The sequence below is a fragment of the Diceros bicornis genome, chromosome 4 (genome assembly GCF_020826845.1).
Source record: "Diceros bicornis minor isolate mBicDic1 chromosome 4, mDicBic1.mat.cur, whole genome shotgun sequence".
Lineage (NCBI taxonomy): Eukaryota > Metazoa > Chordata > Mammalia > Perissodactyla > Rhinocerotidae > Diceros > Diceros bicornis.
This window is the reverse complement of record NC_080743.1, coordinates 34,722,919-34,745,783: the sequence shown is the minus strand read 5'-3', so window position 1 is coordinate 34,745,783 and position 22,865 is coordinate 34,722,919. Positions and strand designations below refer to the sequence as shown.

The 22,865-nt window shown below is 37.8% G+C and overlaps 1 long non-coding RNA gene across 1 annotated transcript in view; it reads left to right on the top strand.

Annotated features, from left to right (window-relative positions):
- The window catches only part of LOC131404194 (uncharacterized), a 54,625-nt gene that overhangs the window by 5,685 nt on the left and 26,075 nt on the right, over positions 1–22,865 (top strand). Inside the window, exon 2 of the long non-coding RNA XR_009219742.1 lies at positions 7,618–7,889. This is a non-coding gene — a long non-coding RNA (uncharacterized LOC131404194). The remainder of the gene's footprint in view (positions 1–7,617; positions 7,890–22,865) is intronic.

Genomic DNA, 22,865 nt, shown 5'->3' with positions numbered 1-22,865 from the left:
TTTAGATTAATAAAATATTCTGTAGAATTTGTCCTGCAAATGCTCCATGTATGTATAAAAATGCCTGTTTGTGAGGTGCAGGATTCTTTTTGTGTCTATTAGATGAAACTTGTAATTACGTTGTTTGAATTTTCTAAATCTGAATTCTTTTCCTGCTTGATCTATTTCTGATAGAGGTGTTTCAAAATCTCCCACTAGCATTGTTTTGTCTAGTTCTTCCTCTTGTTCTGTTAGTTTTAGCTTTATAAATTTGAAGTCAAATTATTAGGTGCATACATGTTTATTATTGTAACTTAGAGGAATGTTCTTTGTTTATTATTTAGTGCTCATCTTTTTCCTTTTAATTATTTTCCTCGAAACGTTTTCTTGCTTGAAACATGAGTTTTCTTTTGATTCATATTCTCATGATATATCTTTTCTAGTCCTTTTTTTCCAAACTTTCTGTGTACTTTTATTTTGGTGTGTTTCTTGTACACTGTGTATGTTTTTTCCTTGATAATCCCTGTTATTTAATAGGTGGTTTAATCTATTTACATTTATTATGATTATTGGTACATTTGAACTTGTTTCTACTATCTTATTTGTGTTTTCTGGTTATCATCCTTTCCCTTTGTCCCTTCCTTCTTCCTTCTCTCTTTCTCTCCTTCCTTCTCTTTCTCCCTTCTTCCCTTTCTTTCAAAGTGATGAGTTTTATATATCCTCCCTCTTTATGTCTCTCCCCTTTTTTAGAAGTTAAAATTATATACATATACACATACACACAGATATATATATATACATACACAGGTATATATGCATATGCATGTGTTATATACACACATACGTGATTATATACAATTATACATGTAAGGATATATGTATACGTATATATGTATGTATGTATGCTTGTATATATTAAACATACAAACACCTTTGTCTCTCTATGTACACACAGAGATCCTTGTTTATACAGAGTCTATGGGTGTTCTTATTATGTCTGAAAGTATTTTTATTTTGCTTATACTCTTGAAAGATAGTTTGGCTGAGTATAGAATTTTAGGTTGAGCATTATTCTCCCTAAGGTTTTAGAAGATATGATTCCATTATTTTCTGGCATCTATTGCTACTCATGAGAAATCTATTGACAATGAAAATATTAAGAAAAATGTTGATAGTCCTTACTCTTTAGCTATTCTTTTTCTTTGGTAGTTCTTAAAAGTTTTCTCTTTACATATTGATATTCTGCCTATTTACTCTGATGTGTTTAGACACAGATTCATCTTAGTTTATCTTGCTTGTACTTAGAGTGCTCTTTTCGTGAGTACTGATAGCCTTCTTCATATTTTAAACCATTTTGTCCACTCTATCTTTGAGTATGCATTAGCACTATCCCCTCTAATACCCTTCCTGGAGCTACTGTTAGGAACTGGAGACTCTTAATTTGTCTTTCATATCTTTTAACTACTCTTTCATATTAAAAAATGTCTTTTCATCATGCTGTTTTGAATTTTGGTGAATTTTTCAGTACACTATACTAATTTATTAATTTTCTGTGCTTTATCAAACTTTATCATATTTGAGTTTTTAAATATTAATGATATTTTTCATTTCTAAGATTTTAATACATTCATTTTACACTCCTTTGTTTTATTTCTCTGAACTTGTTTCAAAATTTCTCTCTTTTTTAAATGGATGTTATTGCCTCAATTACCTTTTCAAGGATTTTAGACATTTCCATTATGTTTGTTTCATCTAGAGCAGGGTTTCTAAACCTCAGGATTATTGACATTTGGGGCCAGGTCGTTCTTTGTTCTGGGGGGCTGTCCCATGCACTGTAAGATGTTCAGCAGTATCCCTGGCTTCTACCTACTAGATGCCAGTAACACTTTTACCCCACCAGTTGAGACAACCAAAAATATCTCCAGCCATTGCCAAATATCTTCTGGTTGACAGCAATCATCCCCAGTTGAGAACAAGTTCACTGATCTAGAGTGAATTTATGTTCTGTTGATTTTTTTAAAGTAACTTTTTTAGTGTTAATTTTTTTCCACGTGTTTTGGAATTTGGTGTGCAGATTTACTCTTTCATACTCTTTGCTATCCAGTACTTTTGCAGCCACTGTCACTGGCCCCTTGGCCCAAAACCCAGAACCACTTCTTATGTTAGTGGCTCAGGTTCCTGTCCCACAGTGCTATTAAGGATATCATAGATTCAGGCAGTGAGTGGTGAGGCTCAAGTCCTGGTCAAGAGTCTTTGTATTTTTCCTTTACCTCCCTGGGCATCTAGCATCCTGCAAGCCATTGCCTCAGAGAGTTGTGTGCAGCAGCTTTTCTCAACTTATTTTCACAACCTGATTTCATACAGTGTAACTTGCTCCATTCCCCACCTTCTCTATCGTGTACAGGAACCAAACTCCTGGCTGCCACTGCACCTGTACCCAGAGTCTGGAAGGCTCTTCATTTTACATTGCTGTCTGGTTCTGTTTCACAGAGATGCTTATCTTGTTTGTAAGCATAGTTTTGTGTTTTTGATGTTCTTTTTCCATGTATGATCCAACAGTACTGTGGTTGGAATAAGGGCTTAGGGAGGATGAAGGGGGCTCAAAGAGTGAACTTAGATTGGAAGTATTACACTATATTTTAAAATTCACGGTTGCTGAAAAGAATATAAGTTAATTTTTGGTGGCTCTAGTCCAGACTTTCTCCACCTCAGAGCTATTTGCCTTTTGGGCCAGATAATTGCTTGTTAGGTTGTCTTGTGCTTTGCAGGATGTTTAGCAGAATCCTTGGCCTCCACCAAGTAGATGCCAGCAGCAGCAGTTTCCCTCCCTGCCTTGTTGAGATGACAAAAATGCCTCCTAATCTTGCCAAATACACTCTGGGGGGCAAAATCACTGCCAGTTGAGAACTACTGCTCTGGTCTATGAATGTCTCTTCCTCTTCTATGTATCATCCCTGGTTACGTAAAATCAGTAGTTGATGCTTTGCATACATAAGGAAAATTTAAACTGATTTTTCATTTAATTTATCTTTTTAGAGTATTTATTGTTATAGCACTAGATATCCAGTGCATTCAATTAACAAGATTGTCAAGATGACATTGTCTGAACTTGATGTTAGTTGCTTTAGAGCATATGTGACTTGGAAGAATGTTCTGAAGGGTATCAGAAGCTCATAAATAGTAGTGGGCTTGAGCACTTGTGATTTATCCTTGACCTTCTCTTGTTCTAATCCCTCTGACAGGACTGCCTCTAAGATACAATATCACTTTCACAAAGAGTTTCATTTAATAAATGCCACCTGCACCCAGCCTGTTGTTGATAGGACAATTCTGTCACGGCTTTGGGGAAAAGACATGGAGGCTGAGGTTGTTGTGTAAAAGGCTCTTCACTTCTCCTGAGAGCTCTGACTGGGCCAGAAAACAACGTGATCATCTACATTAGGGGTTTGTTAATCTAGCCTCTTCCTGAGTGCTCTACTCACTCTTTCAGGAAATCTAAGACTGAGGCTCAGTTTTGACGTGTTGGGAGTTTTATTTTGCAATAACAAAGAACAGTTCTACTCCTACAGGAGAAGGGCTAAGATGCAAAGCTCCTCTGGTTGTGGACTGAGTTCTGAGTGTGTGGTAGACACTTGCTATGTTACTGTAAGGAGGGGACAATGATACTGAGTGCTCAGGGGGATGCCTAGCAGCTCTAGCTGATGCCTGCTGGCAGGTATCAAAGAGGTACAGCCTGAAGGAGCGGAGCCAGGTTGGCAAGGTAGGAGAACAAAGGTGAGTGTGTCCTCTCACAAGGGGACGCCGGCCTTGGAACAGAGGCTGCCCTGCTCCTGTTCTCTCGATATTATAGAGGAAGTGATTTCTAACAGACACTCACTGTTGTCTTTGTTTTGTTAGGCAAGTTGTTCCCTCAAGGTCTGGAGTGTGTGGTTCCACTCGGGTATTAGAAGCCTGTGTGAACTAAGACGTGGCTTTGTGACCTTCAGGACTCACTCCTGGTGAATAGCAGTGTTGTTGTAGATTAGTCCATTGCCAAGAAATACTTCCTCTCCTCATGATTCTATATTTTCTTAGCTTCACAGGACCTCAAGTTCCAGAAGTCCTCAAGTCACAGGCATTTTTAACAGAAAAAGAAGAGAACTACCTCTCTTTACCCACGACTGGCATGGAGCTAGAGGTGCAGCCCCTTAATGGCCTTCTCCAGAGGGCTGTTTATTAGGCTCAGTGTAATCGCCATCAGTTGGCATGGGCCCTTATACGACACGAAAAAGCCCTTTCTGTGCCCCAGTGTTCACATTGTCTTAACAGGCAGGAAATGGATGTGCTGATATCACTGATCCAGATGCTCCTGTGAATTTTCCATATGGAACTCTGTTAGTCAGAGTCCAGGAAGAAAAGATGAGCCACTATGAGTGTTATAGAATCCAGGATTTATTATAGGCATTAGACTTTAAAAAACTGCAAGATGAGAAAAGTGACTAACTCTTCCTCTTAAAGCACTTGTACAGGTGGAGAAGTTGGACTGTAGGGAAAATCTGAGAAGCTAAGCACGTCCAGCCATTGAAGTGGGAACGAGAACAGGATCTTGTGTAATGTCTATAGAAAGCTGCTGATCTGTACAGCAACTGCCTCTGTGGGTCCACAGCCAAGCATCTGGTGGTGGGCATGAGGCCACCATTGGTCAGCAGAGTCTGTAGAGGAAGAAGAGCTGGATAGATGGTGGAGGAGAGAAAAGACAAGCTGGAACATGCTGGGCAGCTCTGTCCCTCACTATATCTCACTACAATGACTTTTAGGGAGTAATGCCTACTGCTTCACTTCCATCTATCAAATCTCACACAAATTTCTCTTTTGGCCAATTGTAGCCTGGGATCATATGGGGAAGAGGATTCTGGGGACCTTGGTTTCCAGCTTAATGATGTTGGTAATAGAAAGGTCCAGCATAATAACACCGTCTTACAGCATATGGAAAGGCGTGTAAGTATAGTCTACTACCAAAAAAATGCCTTAGAGTTTAGGGAATCCTTAGATTCCTTAGAGTTTAGGGAAGAGTGCAAAAACATCTAGTTATTATACACATTGGATCTTCTAGTAGTCCATTCAGATTCAGCTATAGGTGGTATGGCAGATTGTATTTTATAAAGATGGCCTTACAAATAAGTTTATCCAATTCCACATGCTCTTCTTACAGTGTGACTTATACTACTTAGAGGTGGGTTGACCTAGAGTTGGGTCCTATGTACCATTCTGTGAACCTAGGTTCCGATCTAGTATGGCAGAAGTGATCCTTTGTGACTTCTGAGGCTAGGTCATAAAAGGGTGCACTTCTGCCTCTCCTCTCTCTCTCTCCCGTCTCTCTCAGGATGCTTGCCTTTGGAACTCAGCTACCATGTTGTGAGGAAGCCTGGGGCCATATGGAGAAGCCACATGATGGTGTTCAACCCCTGGATTTTAGGTCTCCCAGTTGAGGCTTGAGCACCGTGAACAGAGACAAGCTATTCCCCACTGTGCCCTGTGCGTTCCTTATCCACAGAAACCATGAGATAATAAATGATTATTATTGTTTTAAGTCACAAAGTTTTGGGGTAACTTCTTATGTAGCAAGAGATAACTAAAACAGGTGGACCCTGGAGATCTCCTCCTCCGTCTGTTCCTCTAACTCCCCACCTTCCTTTTATACCCCTCTGCCATCATTCCTGGCTCCATCCTGCTCTCATCAAGATACATTCAAGGCCAGTGAGATCCATTTTTGGTTCTGTCTTAGAAAAACTAAGAAATAGCCTTATTGTCATTAGATTGCAACTCCCACAAACCAACAATCCTCTCTTACTAATACTGATCACCTTTCATAGCATAACTTTAATGTAATTAGGTTAGGCAACAAATCCTATTTCCCACTAGAGGTGAGGATGAAGAAGGACAAAAGGGGAAAAAAAGAGAAAGAATCCTTTCCTGATACCACTTGTGTGATAGAAGAGAGACTAGCACATAATGAGCACTTGTTAAATATTTATTGACTAAATGAACAAATTACTATAATTTGGGCATTAAGAGAAGATGCTCATGGATCCATGGTGGGCATTGTTGAGGTTTATGTCAAAGATGGCGTAGGTGGTAGGTGGTCCAAGGACTGTGCCCCATAGTAGAGCAGTCTGAGACATCTAGATTGGGCCTGGTCACAAGTAGGCAGGCCTGAAGTATTTGCATCTGTTCTAAGGTCGGCCAAGGAATCTGTAAGGTCTCGGTGGGGACTTAAGTAAGCATTGTCCCTATACAATGCAAAGGACTTTTTTGGTTGTCAATTGTGTAAGGCTAGGTTGTAAATTCCGGGACTACTCTGGACTGTAGTGAGCAGTACTATAACCCTACACGACCCAGCACCCACATTCTTCACCAATAGGGCATTATAGTCCATTTGGTATGAAAGGCACATGAGCAAATAGCCTGGAGCTCTCCTCAGGCAGACTGCTATCATGGTTCTCTAAACTGATATCACTCAAGGGTGGAGGTTTTAGGAACCTTGAGCAACATGGGCTCTGACTGGGAACTCTGTGACCAACTACTTTTCAAGCAATGTCCTCTCGTGGGTGATAATAATATAGCGTGAGGTCTGGGCGAAGCTGGTGATGGTCTTGATTCTGGAGTCCAATAGAACTGTGTTTGAATCTTAACACTGCTGCTTACTGTGATGTTGAGCAAACTACTTACACACTTTAAACTTTAGTTTCATTATCTTTTAAATGAGGCTAATAATAGTATCTGAGTTTATTGTGTAGATTAAATGCCATCATATGTTGTGTCATATATAACATTATACTGACACATGGGAAGCACTCATTAAATGATAACTCTTACTATCATCATTATAAATGTTTTCTTTGGTAAAAGATACTTCCTATTCAATTGTCCCTTGAAAACATCAAAGCCTTTCATTATGATGCACTCAGTTTTCCTACTTCCTGACTTCTACAAAGCAAAACACTATCAATTCATCTGTTGAGTTCAACCTCCTTCATGAAGTATTCCCCAACACTTCCATCTTACTCACATCTTTTCCTCTTGAAATTCCTGTCACTCATATTACTAAGACCTATACCATACTATTTAATTTATCACTACTTGTTTTTTCTCACATGGCTCTCACATGGTTCTGTCTCTTTAATAGAATTTAATAGAATAGAATCGAGGACAGGGATCATGCCTTCTACCACATTTGCACTATTTTGAGCATTCTAGATGGTGCTGGGCAAAGAGCTGGTGCTCAATAAACAACTGTTGATTTCACTTTCTATTTGGAAGGTGATTAAATGAATATTCCTTCATTGGAACAGATCAAAAGGACAGCTCATGAGATGTCACTGATAGCTCTGGGCTGGGTCGAGAGAGATGATCCCTGGGCTTCAAGAGGACCAAAAGGGACTCTGGCTACACATCACACGTGCACAGAATATGCGAGGAGACCAGTGAACATTCCGTAAAAGAATATGGTTTAAACAAACCAAATTATCACATACCCTCTGCTCTGCCCTTCCCTATCTCTGGTCCAAAGCCAGTGGCGTGTGGCTGGAGAGGTGGGGAAGGCTCAGATGCCTGACTGTACGGTACACACCATTAACAGGGTGCTCTCTTTTCCAACAGCTCCCAGGTTTCTCAGCAGGCCAAGGGCAGGGCCTGGTCTAGAATAGAAGATTAACAGACAACAGATCACCATGCTTAAGCAGGTCTGAGAGAATGGAAAAACTGACCCACAGGAGGCCCACCCTGCCGATTCAGCGGCAGTTGGAGGAAGTACTTTCAAAACATAATGTGTGGAGGCTGGCAGACCAGCACAGGGAGACATGCCAAAGCTTGCAAGCTCCCTATGTGAGACAGAGGGGATTCCACGTGGCTAAATCACAGCTTTTCAAAAGGTATGGTACCTCCCAACTATCTCCTATATCACTGCCAATCTTTCTGTATGATCTGGACTCACACTGTTTAGGCAGAGACCAAAGAGAGAAACAAATAGTTCAGGTACACAGGGAGTAGTGGACTGGCTTATAGCTCACACCACAAAAAATAACCATGAGATATGCTATTTTATGCTAATTTTCTTATCCTCAAATGGTGAACTCCATGAATGCAACTAGGTTATAGAAGTTAAACACTTAAGTTTCACAGACTTCTTACTTGCTTACATCATTGACCAGGTGAGTAGAATGTGGCAACATTTCTAGTGGCTTCTGATTCAGTTTCATAGGTCACATACTCAGTAATAGATCACTAAATGATCATAACTCACAGTGGCTATTCTATGGAAGGGGCTGGCCTGGTTTTTCTTGACTGGGAAGAAATAAACCTGTTTAGCCAGATGACTTCATCCTTATTCCAGTGACTGGGAAAAAAATACAACAGAAGACTGACAAATGCAAGAATGATGCCTGTTTCCCTGGAGGAATTGGTGGGGAGGGTGTGGGAATGATATTGTTGGAGGAACAGGTTACGTCCTGCTTGGGAGAGATGAAATAAAATTGTCATTAACACTTGCTGAGCAATTTTTAACCTTAGGCCTAAAGCAGCTGGTTCAAAAGAAAACAAATTCATTGATGTAAAACACTGAGATTATTGGTTTTCAGATGAGAAATTGGAGCCATTGTGATTCGGAAATAGCAAACACATTAAGTTTTTGTTGCCTGATTCAAGGAAATCTATTTTTTACTTAATTAACTAAATTAATTAACTATTTTATGAAAAAAATGGGAAGGGCTTTACACTTTATTCTGTAGGAACAGAAATATGCCTCCTCGGACCTCAGTTCCACAGAATATACACAGAGACTCCAGACTCACAGCTATCACTGAGTGATGAGGAAATCTTTATAGATAAACCTGAATGAAAAAGGGACACCAATTTTTGATAATACAGTGGGACAGATTCCTGTCTTTACCATTCGCTTCAAGTTTCCCTGTCTTTCTAATGTCAGATCTGTGATCAGAGGACACCTGAAAAGTCTTTGTGAAGAAAATGCTGCACTGTGACTTGTCACATGTGTAAAGCAAGTGAAGCGACAATGGCATAGGAGAAAATTCAGTCCTTTTCTGTGAGCAGGAGACTTTGATAAACTCTCAGAGGGCTAGAAATGTTACCTTTTCCTTAACTCACTTCTTAAATGAGCAGAGACACTTAGCCCATTTCCTGCCAGTGGGGCGGCAGGAAAGCAGATGTTGTAGGTGACTCGAGTGGTTTTGAAATGATTTTTCAGAACTTCAGAAATTTGCATGACTCTCCTGAAATATCATTGCATGAATATTTCTGTCAATAGTACTTTTTGAATTCAATTGACCATAATTGGCAAGCAATTTAGGAGTAGAGAGTAAGAATTAGGATGCAGAATTAGTAATCTTGAAGTGTTGGTGAATGATACTTGGGAAAGGACATGGAGCCATGAAAGAAAAATACTTATTTTTACTGGTTCTGAAGAAAACCAGGACAAAACTAAAAGTCTGGTCTATTTAATGTCAAATTAAATTTCAAATAGATTATAATTTAAACGTAAAAAATAAAGCATAATGGTAGTGGAAAAACATTTAAGCGAGATTTTCATAATCTAGAAATAGGGAAAGATTTTCTAAAAATGACATCTGAAGCCAAAATCCAAAGAAAAATTCATAGATTGGTTACATGAAAATATCTCCATGATAGAAAATACTATAAGCAAAGTTGAAAGACAAATAAAAAGTACATAGCTTTATTGTATAAGAGGTATTATAAAAGAGGTTTATAAAATCAGTAGGGAAATAGTTGACATTCCAGGAGAAACACAAAAGAAAAAATACAAAGGCCAATAAACATGTGAAATAAAGTTTAAACTCACCAATGATGAAATACATGCAAATTAAAAGAATGCTTACCATCTTATCAAAAGAAACTATTTTTAAAAATTGGTAATAACAACTGTTCAGCAAGGCTGTGAGGAAATGGGCCCTCTCATACACTGTGGGAGGGAAGATGCAATGGTACAAATTGTATGAAGAGCAATCTTGCAACCATTGTCTCAAAACGCAAAACATGTGCACTCTTTGACCTTGTATTTATACTTTTAGGGATTATCTAAGGACATAGTCACACATAAGCAAAGATGTGTATGTAAGATGCTCATCCTTGCTTTATTTAATATAACAGCAAATGGAAACTAAATATTTCATATACTGATGAGAATTAGCTTTAAAATGTTAAAGCAAAACCAAACAATGGACAATTTTTAAAAATGGAGATGTAAACATAAATTTATTCATGTGGAGAAGTAGCCATGATATATTTGGCGAAAAGTCACAAAATAGCAGTGGGGATTTTGACTGGGGATGCTCAAGTTAGGCACATAATAAGTTTATATAGGTTTTTTCCTCAACATTTTATTATGAAAATTTCAAATATACAGAAAATGTGAAAGAATAATGAACACTCATATATTTTCCACCTAAAGTTAATAATTGCTAACATTTTGCCATATTTATTTTTCTCTTTCTCTGTATACACACACACACACACACCCAACCACCTACATACATTTGATTTCACTGAACTATCTGACTCATGATTCTTCTCTAATCATTAATTAGGGCCCAAATTCTACTTGAAGAAGTCAAGTAGTGAAGACCTCAGTCTTGCAAAAGGCAACCTATTCTGTTTTTCGTTGTATACTCTAAGGAAGTTTTTCCCTAATTTGCATTAAAATCTGCATTTTTGGTGGGGGGGTTGTTACCGCTATAGTTTAGCAATGATTTTTGCCTCAGATAGGAGGGTGCTGAAATATAAAAATTTAATCATTTAAGTTAATTTCGGAATATCTCACTTCTAGCCTCTGTATTACAAAAAGTAGCAACAATAATGTCTTTGCCAGATTTGCCTAAAAGAAAAGTCTGAGTAAGACTTTCAAAAGAGAAATCTCTATTGACCTATTTCTCTTAATCTAAGCCTGAAGAAGAAAGGCGAAGAGCACCCCCCCCCAATAGACATCTTCACCTTTGGAAGAGCTTCCCTTCATACAGTTGTGGTGAGACACCGGTAAGCAAAAACGCTGTGCTCTGGAACGATTCCAATCTGTCAGGGAGTCAGATGCTAGATAAGAAGACGACAGGCATTCTGGTGCCATTCCAAGCTCTCCTTCAGAGTTCAGCTCCTCTGTCCCGATCTCCCCATCTCCACCAACCCGCCTCACCTTACTGGGCAGGGCAAGGATTCTTTTCTTGCCTGTCTCCTTTGCATAGCCCTACATCTCAATGCGTATTATTGTAATCAATGCTCTTTTGTAATCTCACCTTTGTAGAGTGTGTAGTGTGTGTTTATGTGCATGTGTGTGTGACAGAGAGTTGGAGGGGGGTGGCTTTCAGAAAGTGGGGAGACAGGATTATCTACCTTCCTACCTCCTAAGAAGGTCTCAAATTTGGCCCTGGTCTCCTCCCTCTTCCCTGTCTCTAGTTTCTTACTCTCTTTCCCCACTTTCTTTCTGCTTCCCTTTCTGTGCTACACCCCACTCATTACTGGGACTTTCTCTTCAGATTTCTCCTCTGCTAAAGCTGTCACCGGTCTCAATTCCTCCAGGGCTTGATGGTTCAATTGTAAAATCGGATTTCCTTCTTCAGAGTTGTGTGTTAGGTTCTCTCACAAACAATAGCGTTCTTCCCAGTTCCAGCTTACCTCAAAATGTTCCGGTGAGGCGGAAGTTTCATGAATCTTTCTCAGCAACGGTGCTTGGACTCAAGGTTAATGAACAATAGAGATTTGGGCAGGAGTTTGGGCACCAGATTGAATGCCAAATCTCTTGCTTATTATTACGAGTCAGTCATGTTAGTTTCAGGATTGGCCTCCGGAGATTAGGTTTAGAGTTAACATAAGAGTCAAGTCCCACAGGCTGGATATAGTCTGAGTATTATAATGGTCACAGGTAGGGGAAGGCTTTCAGCTTTCATTCAAAGTTTATTATAATCTTAGGTTGTTAAAGGTTGATACATTTAAAAAACTGGAAAATTGTCATTTTGATCAGTTCATTTGTCATGATTCTCTTGTACTATTTTGATATATATACCTCTCCTTTGCCTTCCAAAGAAAGTCAGAATTCATGGTAAGGTCCAGAAATTCTTGTCAATCTTATCATGTATTTGCTTTATGGGTTATTCAAGGTTAGAATTAAGTATATGTTGAACGATAGTTGAATATCTATATCAAAATATGAAAATTAAAAAATATAAGAGGCTTTGGATCATTGGAAAGGAAATGAAATAATAAAATTAGAGATAGTTTGTTAGACCTATCAAAGCAGCAAATGAACCCATATATCTAGAAGATTCAAAGCTTTAAAAAGATTTATACTGCAATGTTATCTGGCAGCTATAGAGCAGTAAATATGTGCTAGAGCGTTTCAATTGAAGTAATATACAAGAGTTATTAATGAATGACATGTAATACATCAAAGCTATGGTAAAAAGTAATTTTAGACGTTATAGCATTTATACTATGTTTTGAAATGAACGGCTAAAAGATCATTTAGTGCTGAGGCAGAATGATGATTTGACAATCTGTCAAGGCCTATTCTGGTATTATATTTCTAGAATTCTTGCATGTTATGTTTCGACTTTGTGTAATTTTCATTAGTGACTGTCTCATCACCAGATATTTATCCATATCAGTTGCAATAAACATATCTATATACGGACTAAAAAAAAATCTAATCTCATTCAGCTTTCCACATTAGCAGAATATTTTAGTGAAAATATTTCCTGTTTATTGAAGAAGATAACCCTGGTTAAAACTCAAAAATCCAGTGCTCAGTAAATCAGCAGCTTTGCATTGAGCACCCACTACACATCCAGCAGCACATTGCACGTTGGGGAGACTATAAAGATGGCTCATCAGCCTCTGTTTCTAGGTCTGTACAGTCTATTATTGATGTACAAATTGCATCAATGTAAGATATAAATAATCAGCTCTGAAAGATAAATAATAATACAAGATACTACTAGGAGCAGGAGATGGTGTTTTGTGTCATAGAGGTGATAGAACATTTTCTAGTTGAGGAGGACTTTGAGAAAATTGGGGAGTGTTTTTACCAAGAAGGAGTGTGCTGATGTACCACAGATCTTCTCCCAACATGAGGAAAAAAGAGAAAATATTTAGAAAGTTAAATAAAAATCATTTTATTTGCTCACAGAATTCAACTAAGTGAGGATCAATCCAAAGCACGTGACGTGAATTTTGCCCATATCAAGACCTTACCACTTTTTCCTTTGTATACAAAATGCTGTTGTAGCCTACTGTAACGAGATAATATGTTGTAAATTACTTTAGGATTTCAAAATTATCTGGTTGCATTGTACATATAGGTGCTATGTTTTCTTGAGGTAGTGTTGACTCAGCGATTTATATTCTTGTATACACATTTCATTTTTTTTCCCACAGATACTTATCTAAGCTGACCTCACTGGTTGAGTATTTCTTTGCAGAATTCTTTAGCAAAGCTGCCCACACAAATCAAAATTCAGGAGAGTTTACAGAGGAAAGTTACATACTCAGAATTCCAGGCATGTTCTATACAAATATTTGACTCTATGTAACCTTCACCTAATATGTCTGATTGTGTTTACCCAAATATATTGACATTAATTTTCCACTTGGTTGCAGCTTATCAAACGGTTATAGACTTTAAGGCTTACTGTTTTCCTAATCAATTGTGCCCAAATCATCTTATATCATGGACTTTTTCCAACTCACTGAAGAAACTAACAATTAATCTTACCATCCAGAAGCAAGATCTTTTGAGATTGCAGATTTAAATCTTTCAGCCTGATTTCGTACTTCAATAACAGCTGTAATTTGGCTAAATATTCCCAAGTAATTTCATCCAAACTATTAGTCTCCAGGAATGAGAAAGTGCATTTACAGGTTAGGACTTTGTAAGAAAATATAGATTAATTCTAAAACTATGTACCTCTGAGATACAAAAAATACACAAATGAGACAAAATAGTGGAGACATCTATTTGGAGACAAACACAGGCAGAAATACTCTTCTAGCATGGTGAATACAAGAACATCCATTAAGAGGTGTGTTGGGAAACAGATTGCTATACTTAAAATCAGGGCCCTGTGTGGCATAGAGAAAACTATTTTTGGAGCTCTCTTTCTGATGCATGGAAGGCTTTTGGCATTTGAAAAGGGAATGGGAGCTGGAGTTTGACAGACCTAGGCTCGAACCTGGTCTCCGTGACTTAAGAGTTGCCTGATGGTGAGCATATTACTTCGCCTCTTGGTGCCTCTGTTTTTCCATCTGTGAAACAAAGGCAATACTACTCATTCTTGAGGGAAGTTGTGAGACTTTCATACCTGTGTAAAGAGCCCAGAATAAGGCTCTATAAATGTCAAGGCCCCCACTTCTCCCTTCCCCACATTGAGCAAACGCTCAGTCTAACAACTACATGATCAACCACTGTCTACACACTTTGAAAAGAAGCCTTCTAAAAACAGAATAGAGAGCAGCCTCAGATGGCTTTAAAAATAAAATAAATCTAGAGGGAAGATTTTCACCAACCTGCACAGACAGAAAGCAAAAGCAGTTAGGTAGGAAATGACTTTTATTTTACAAAGAAAGCTTGGATGGATGGAAATGAAAGAAACTCGAGGTGAGATTGAAAAACAGTGGGTTGATTGTTAGAGTAATTAGTGGCAAAACTTAAATGTCAGGTTGTTTTTGGATCCCAAAATTACCACAATAAATCTATGTGAGGGTTCTCCGTGGGTGGCAGCTGGCCAGCTCCTGAGTGCAGACAGTTAAGTGTCCTAGAGACAGGAAATAATGCCACCTGGGTTCCTAGGACCCAGGGCTTGAGGCTATCTCGTAGGCCTATAATGCTCATCAAGAGAGATCCTGTGTGTGAGTTGAGAAAGGCCTGGATTTTCTGAGGAGTCTGCCTCTGTGATCCTGTTTAGAGTATGATTTGATAGAAAATCTCTAAAAATATTTCCTCACCTACTGCCCCCTGGTTGGAAGTTTTGCTCTTAGGCATTTGTTTCTTTGGGTTAAAGTATTACCATTTTCAGATGTTCTCTTTCGAAATGGAAGAATCTGCAAGAGGCTTTAATACAGCCAATTTTTGTTCTATTCCTTCACTTAGTCCTAATGGGTAGTGGGGAATCAACTCGAACCTGGGTTTTCCTCCTTCAGGGCTGAGGCAGACTGGTTATATCTGGTGAGATGCTGGGGCAGTTCACAGAACTGTTCCTATAGGCTGAGCAAGTCTGGGGGGAACTTCATCCAAAAAGCCAAAGGAGCCAGACCCCATGCTTGCCTGAGCCATAAAGCCTTAGACATTGAAGAGGAAAAATGATTCTGAACCTGAAAGTGTAGTGTTTGTCTTTTGACAGGGAAAGACAATAAAAATAGAAAAATCCATTTCACTAAAAATATAAATAGTGAAGTTTGAGAAACACCTCTGAGAATTCCCACCTTTAGAGATTAACCCGAGTAGGAGAGAGGTATTATCCTCGTTGCTCCACAGATCACCTCGGAGGCTCTGGTTACCTGTGGATCAGCGGCCTTGGCTGGGTGGGACTTTGGGAATACGGAATTTGCCTGGGGCTGGAAGTTCTACGTTATGAGGTGGTGGAATCTATGAAATCTACTCAGGTTGCAGTGGGAAAATGTGTTTATATGATCAGACTTGATATCATATATACAAGAAAAGAGAAAACAAAAATCATAGATTTTTAAATTCAATTATATTTTTAATTCCCTGAGTGGTAGAGAAATGAAGATTCAAAATAGGGCGTCAACGTGAAACAGCGATTAGGAGTTAAAGCCAGCTGAAGAAAGAGCTCCCTAAGCCTGTGTAGGTCAATTTTGGTCAAAGAGTGAATTATTATGGAAAAAGGAACTAGTATATTAAAGATGTGGAAAAAATTCTGACAGAAAAATCTATTTAGAAACATCTGTCAAAACCTTGTCAGAAAATTTTACCACACAGAAAATTAAATAAATAAAAGTCTTACTAGATTTGTGTAACTTGATAGTGGTTTCTTTGCTCTAAGAATTATTTGATTCAATTATATAATGAACATAAATTTATTCCTTTTTAAGTAGACATTTTTAAGTTTTGAAAAGGAAGTCGGGTTTACACAAAGTTGGGCTCAATGTGTGTTGTAAAGCTTATATTCTCCTCACTGGCACTGTCTTTCTGGTGGCAGTAATTTGAAGGATGAGGTAAAATTCCTGGCTGGGATTTATGAAGTCAAACCAGGAATTACCTCAAAATACTCAAGTGCTCAAATGGTGTGACAAGGGTATATGCAGAGGAAAAATGGTAAGTTATGTTAGTCATCAAGGTATTAGTATCATTTAAAATAGCTGAGAATAGGATCCTAGGCATTGGAATTTTTGATGGGAAGGAGAATGAAGGTGGCTGAAAGAGATGGAAAGAACACAGTGGAAATGTGGGCCCAGATGTGTGTGTGTGTGTGTGTGTGTGTGTGTGTGTGAACTTTGCATAGCACGGAGGCTCAGGTAGCTGGAAAGAGTGCTCCTGGGGGGCCGAGAATGAGGAAGAGGAGGGTCAGAATGGTGGAGCCTCCTTTAACACCCAGCTTTAGACACACCCCTTCGAGACACACACTCAGGGTTTCCTTGGAGATTTGTGTGGCAACTTTTCATAACATCTTAAAAGTAAATGTCCTACTTCTCAAAAACTCAAGCGATTTACCAAACATTGCACATGGCACTCAATGATAACGATTACATTTTGAAGAAACCAGTTCAGGTTTTAGAAGTTTTGAAAATTGATGGCTTTAGCACTTCTCTCTCTCTTCCTCAATCCAATTTAACAAACATGAATGAACATTATTATGTGCCAGGCACTGTGCTGGCCCCTGGGGATAAAAAGGTAAATAATAGGGCCATCCCAGTGGCTGTGTGGTTAAAGTTCTGCATGCTCTGCTTTGGTGGCCTGGGTTTGTGGGTTCAGATCCTGGGCACAGACCTATACCACTTGTCAGCCATGCTGTGGCAGCGACCCACATACAAAATAGAGGAATATTGGCAAGAAATGTTAGCTCAGGGCAAGTATTCCTCAGAAAAAAAAAAAAAGATAATAAATGAATGCTTGAAGAATGATTTAGATGGATAGATGGATGGGTGGGGTTTAGATAGAGATAGGTGGTGACATGAAGGCTTTATTGAAGAGAAAATATTTGTCAGATAAGGAAGAGAGGAAGAACATTTCAGATTGAGCCATCGTGTCTTCAGGAAATAGTGAGTATTTTGATTTGAATTTAGGCTGTGGAAAAGAATCTAGTGAGAAAAACAGTAAATATAATTATAGCTATTATTTATTGAGCACTTTCTTTGTATGTAAAACTAGGTTAAAGTCAGATTACAAGGCCTTAAATGTTATGCTAAGAGATTTATACTTTATTATGAGAGCAAGTGAAGAATAATTTCCTGTGATAAAATTGTGAAAGCATTCACAAGACTATAGTAATTTAATCATGGCTATAATTATTGAGTATTTACTGTGGGTCAGGCATTGGGCTATGTTAAACATTATCTAATTTATTAGATCAGAGGTATTCTACTAGTATAACAAGATAAAGGACTTGATTAGATTTATAGTGATAGAGATAGAAAGAGGCAACAATTTATTTAAAAAATTTTTTTTATTAATAATTTTATTTTATTTTTTTACCTGAACCAGTTAAGACTAATTTTCCACCATCATAGCACTTTATCCTGTAATATTTCACTTCTGCTTATAATTCTTTTTTTTCTTTTTGAGATTTTTAAAAAATTATTTTATTGAGGTCTTATTGCTTTATAACATTGTGTAATTTCAGGTGTACATTATTGTATATCAGTTTCTGTGTAGACTGCATTGTGCTCACCACCAATAGTCTAGTTTTTATCCATCACCATACATATGTCCCCCTTTACCTCTTTTGCCTACCCACCCAACCCCTTCCCCTCTGGTAACCACCAATCTGTTCTCTTTACCCATGTGTCTATCTTCTACTTATGAGTGAAATCATGTGGTGTTTGTCTTTCTCTGTCTGGCTTATTTTACTTAACATAATACCATCAAGGTCCATCCATGTTGTTGCAAATGGGACGATTTCATCTTTTTTTTATGGCTGAGTAGTATTCCATTGTATATATATACCACATTTTCGTTGTCCATTTATCAGTTGATGGGCAATTGGGTTGCTTCCACATCTTGGCTAATGTGAATAATGCTGCAATGAACATAGGGGTGCATAAATCTCTTTGTATTGTTGTTTTCATGTTCTTTGGGTGAATACCCAGTAGTAGGATAGCTGGATTGTTGTGGGGAAAATATTTCAGAACCTTGATAATTCATTCATTTACTCACTTATTCATTCAACAAACATTTATTAAAGCACTTACTCTTTCCCAGGCTCTAGGTGAGATGTCAGGAGCCAGGTGTATGTGGTGTGGGCTTACTATGCGCCAGCAGCCGTTCCAAGTGCTTTGCAGCTAGGTGCCTTATTGTTATCATTATTATAGGTGAGGAAATAAAAACACAGAGAAATCAAATAACATCTTCAAGGCCAGACAGCTACCACGGAGGATCTGACCCACACTGTCTGGCTCCAGAGTTGTCACTCTTTAACACTCTATACTACATCTCACAGATAGATGAGACCTGTGACCGCAAACACGCCATTTTTCAGTTGGGGAGAAGGACGTGGAAGTAAATAACTAAAATGCTTCGAGCGTATAATTCCAGTACACAAAGTGCCGTGTGTTATTTCCAGTTTTAGGCTATTATGAATAAAACTGCTATAAACATTCGTGCACAGGTTTTTATGTGAACGTGTCTTTGTTTCTCTGGGATAAATTGCCTAAGAGGGCAATTGCTCTTTGATTCTATGGTATTTGTGTTTAGTTTTTGAAGAAACTGGTAAAGAGTTTTCTACCATTTTACATTCCCAGTAGCAAAATGTGAGTAATACAGTTTCTCTGTATCCTTGCCAGCATTTGGGGTTGTCACAGTTTTTTATTTTAGTCATTCTGATAGGTGTGAAGTCATATGTCATTGCGGTTTTAATTTGCATTTCTGTAGTGGCTAATCCTGTGGAATATCTTTTCATGTGCTTATTTGCCATCTGTATATCTTTGTTGGTGAAATGTGTCTTCATGTCTTCTGCCTATTTACTAATTGGATTTTTTTTTCCTATTGAGTTTGGATAATTCTTTATATATTCTAGTTACTAGATACCAGTCCTTTATTGGACATGCGGTTTGCAAATATTTTCTCCTAGTCTGTAGCTTGTCATTAACAAGATCTTTCACATAGAAAAAGTTTTAATTTTGATCAAGTCCAACTTATCAATTTTTCATTTGGCTTAGTCCTAGGTTCCTTAGGTTTTCTCCTATGTGCTCTTCTAAAAGTTGTATCGTTTTATGTTTTCCATTTAAGCCTATGATCCATTTTGTGATAATATTTGTATAAGGTGAGGCTTATATCAAGTTTCTTTCCTTCTTTTTTTTTTTTTTTTGCCTGTGGATATCCAATTGCTCCAGCAAAATTTGTTGAAAAGGCAATCTTTCCTCCACTGGATTGTTTTTGTACCATTATCAAAAATCAGTTGGGCATATTTGTGGGTGTCTATTTTTGGGTTCTCTATTCTGTTCCGTTAGTCTATGTGCTTATCCCTCCAACAATACCACACAGTCTTGATTATTATAGCTATATTAAAAGTCTTGAATTCAGGTAGACTGATTCCTCCCACTTTATTTTTTTTTAAAAGTTATTTTAACTATTTCAACCCTTTGCCTTTTCATATAAATTTTAGAACAGTGTTGTCTATGGAATAAATCTTGCTGAATTTTGATGTGAATTGTGTTAAACTTTGTATATCAATTTGGAGAGAACTGACAAAATTTTATACTTAGTCTTCTAATCTATGAATACGATATGTCTCGCTATTTATTAGATCTTATTTGATTTCCTTCATCAGTGTTTTGTAGTTTTCAACACATAAGTCTTGTTCTTGTTTTGTTAGATTTACATCTAAGTATTTCATTTCTTTGAGCAATTATAAATGGTATTGCATCTTTAATTTCAGTGTCTATGTGTTCATTGATAGTATATGGAAAGATAATTGATTTTGTATGTTTATTTTATATCCTGTGACCTTGCTGAACTCATTTATTCACACTAGGAGGTACTGAGAGTTCTTTTGCAGATTCCTTAGGAATTTCTGTATAGGCAATCATGTTATCTAAAAATAGGAGCAGTTTTATTTTTTCCTTTTCTTTCCTTATTATATTAGCTAGAACTTCCAGAACTATGTCGAATAGTGGCATCATTGCCTTGCTCCTGACCTAGGTAATGGTTGTGGTGGTGGTAGTGTTGGTGTGTGCATTCGGTCTTTCATCATTAGCTGTAGGTTTTTTGTAGATGTTCTTTATCAAATTGAGGAAGTTCCCCTCTATTTCTAGTTTTCTGAGAGTTTTTATCACGAATGGATATTGATTTTTTTCAGATGCTTTTTCTGCATCAATTGATATGATCAAATGATTTCTCTTCTTTAGCCTGTTAATATGGTGGGTTATATTGATTGCTTTTTAAATATCGAACCAGCCTTGCATCTCTAGAATGAACCTCTGTTTCCTTACTGGTATTGGTAATTTGTTTCTCTTCTCTTTTTACTTTGTCAGTCTTGGTAGGGGTTTGTCAATTTTATTGATCTTTGTAAAAAACAGCTCTTTGTTTCATTGATTTTTCTGTTTTTAATGTCAATGATTTCTGTTCTTATCTTTATTCTTTCTTTCCTTCTGCTTGCTTTGGGTTCAGTTTGCTCTTCTTTTTCTAAGACCTTGAAGTGCGAGATTAGATTATTGATGTGAAACTTTTCTTCTTTTCTAATATATACATTTCATGTTATCAAGTTCCCACTCAGTGCTGCTTTAGGTGTGTTCCACAAATTTTGATATGCTGTATTTTCATTTTTATTCAGTTCAATATATTTTTGATTTTCCTTGAGACTTTCTCTTTCGTCTGTGGATTGTTGTATAGTTTAGTTTCCAAGTTTCGATATTTTTCTAATTTGATGAGGTTGGAGAATACACTCTGTATGATTTCAGTTCTCTTGAATTTGTTGAGATTTCTTTTGACACTTTTGACCACAAATGAGTGGGTATTTTTCCCCTACATCAACCAAAATTTCAACTTTCCAGATACCAACTGGGTGTCCTATAATTTAATTAAATTCTGACACTAACTAGTTAGAGTTAGTTTCAGACTCCATAGACTTAAGGACTCAGTCCTACAAGACTGTCCTCACTTCAGACACCAGTTACAATAATGGGTCCCCAGGGTACCCACACTTCTGTCCAACTTCTGCCACTTCTGTAGCCCACAGTTTAGCTACAAACTTGAAGTTTCCCACAACCCTCCCTCAGATTTGATAATTTGCTGAAATGGCTCACAAAACTCAGGGAAACATTTGCTTATGTTTACCAGTTTATTATATACAAATCAGTAGCCAGATGAAGAGGCACAAAGGGCAAGGTAGGAAAGGGTCCTGAGCACAAGAGCTTCTCTCCTCATGAAGTTGGGGTGCACCACCCTCCTGGCATGTGTATGTGTTCACCAACCTGAAAGCTCTCTGAACCCTGTAGTTTAAGGATTTTTATGGAGGCTTCCTCATGTAGGCATGATCAGTGATTGACTCAATCTCCAGACCCTCCCCCTTCTCTGGAGAATGGGGGGGGGCTGAAATTTCCAATCTTCTAATCATGGCTTGGTCTTTCTGGTGACCAGCCCCAATTCTGAAACTATCCAGGGGCCCACTAAGAGTTGCCTCATTAGAACAAAAGAAATAAAGGGGAAATCCAGATGTTCTCAGAGGAAGAAAAACTAAGAGAATTTGTCATTAACAGACTTACTCTAAAAGAATGGCTATTACCATTCTTTTATCACCCAGGGGATTCCAGAGGATTTAGGAGCTCTGTGTCAGGAACTGGAGTAAAAACCCAACTATTAGAAAAAAAGATGCTCCTAGCATCCGTATCACTCTGGAAATTAGAAGGGTTTTAGGGACTGTGTGCCAGGAACCAGAGGCAGAGACTAAATATGTATATTTCCTCTTATGTCACACTTGCCTATATGGTTTTATCTGAAGTTAATATGCTGATAATGAGGGTATAGACATGAAGTAAGGAGGAAAAAACATGACAGTGGTTTGGATTAACCACCATAGAATATATAAAAAGGGGACAAAATGAAAGAAAATTGAGGGCCCACTTATGGTTTTGCGACCAAAAATCTATAGAGTTTCTTCTGTTTTGTGCCCCCTCACACTCACCCCACCCCACTTCCGATTTTTCACTTTCAGAGAGGCAAGAAAAGAATCCAGATTCACATAGCTAGTGAAGGGTGAAAATTGATTCAAATCCAGATTTGTCTCTCTCCAAAGTCTGTTAAGGAATTGTGAGGTCAGGCATTGGATAGGTGGTCCTCTTAGAGGTGATTATGGCAGAATTTAGGAGGAAAAAGAAGAAATGAGTGTAGATGTGAGCATTAGGGGAGATAGAGAAGAAGAGACGAGGTCAGAGGATATTTTTGCTAACCTGTATTGAAATTTGCTGATTTTTCTGTGAAGGATTTATTATCTTTATAATGATAATATCTACATTAAAGGATTTTTATAAGAATAAGGTGGTATGATATCTGTAAAGCATTTCGGGTAGTACAAGCACTCATATATGCTGAGATTTAATACTTTTTAATGTCTTTGAACATGACTACTATAACTTTTCTGTTCCACAAAAGGAAGCTAAATTAGAATCATAGCAAATGAGTATTTTCTAATAAGTTGAACTCTTTAAAAGTGGAACTG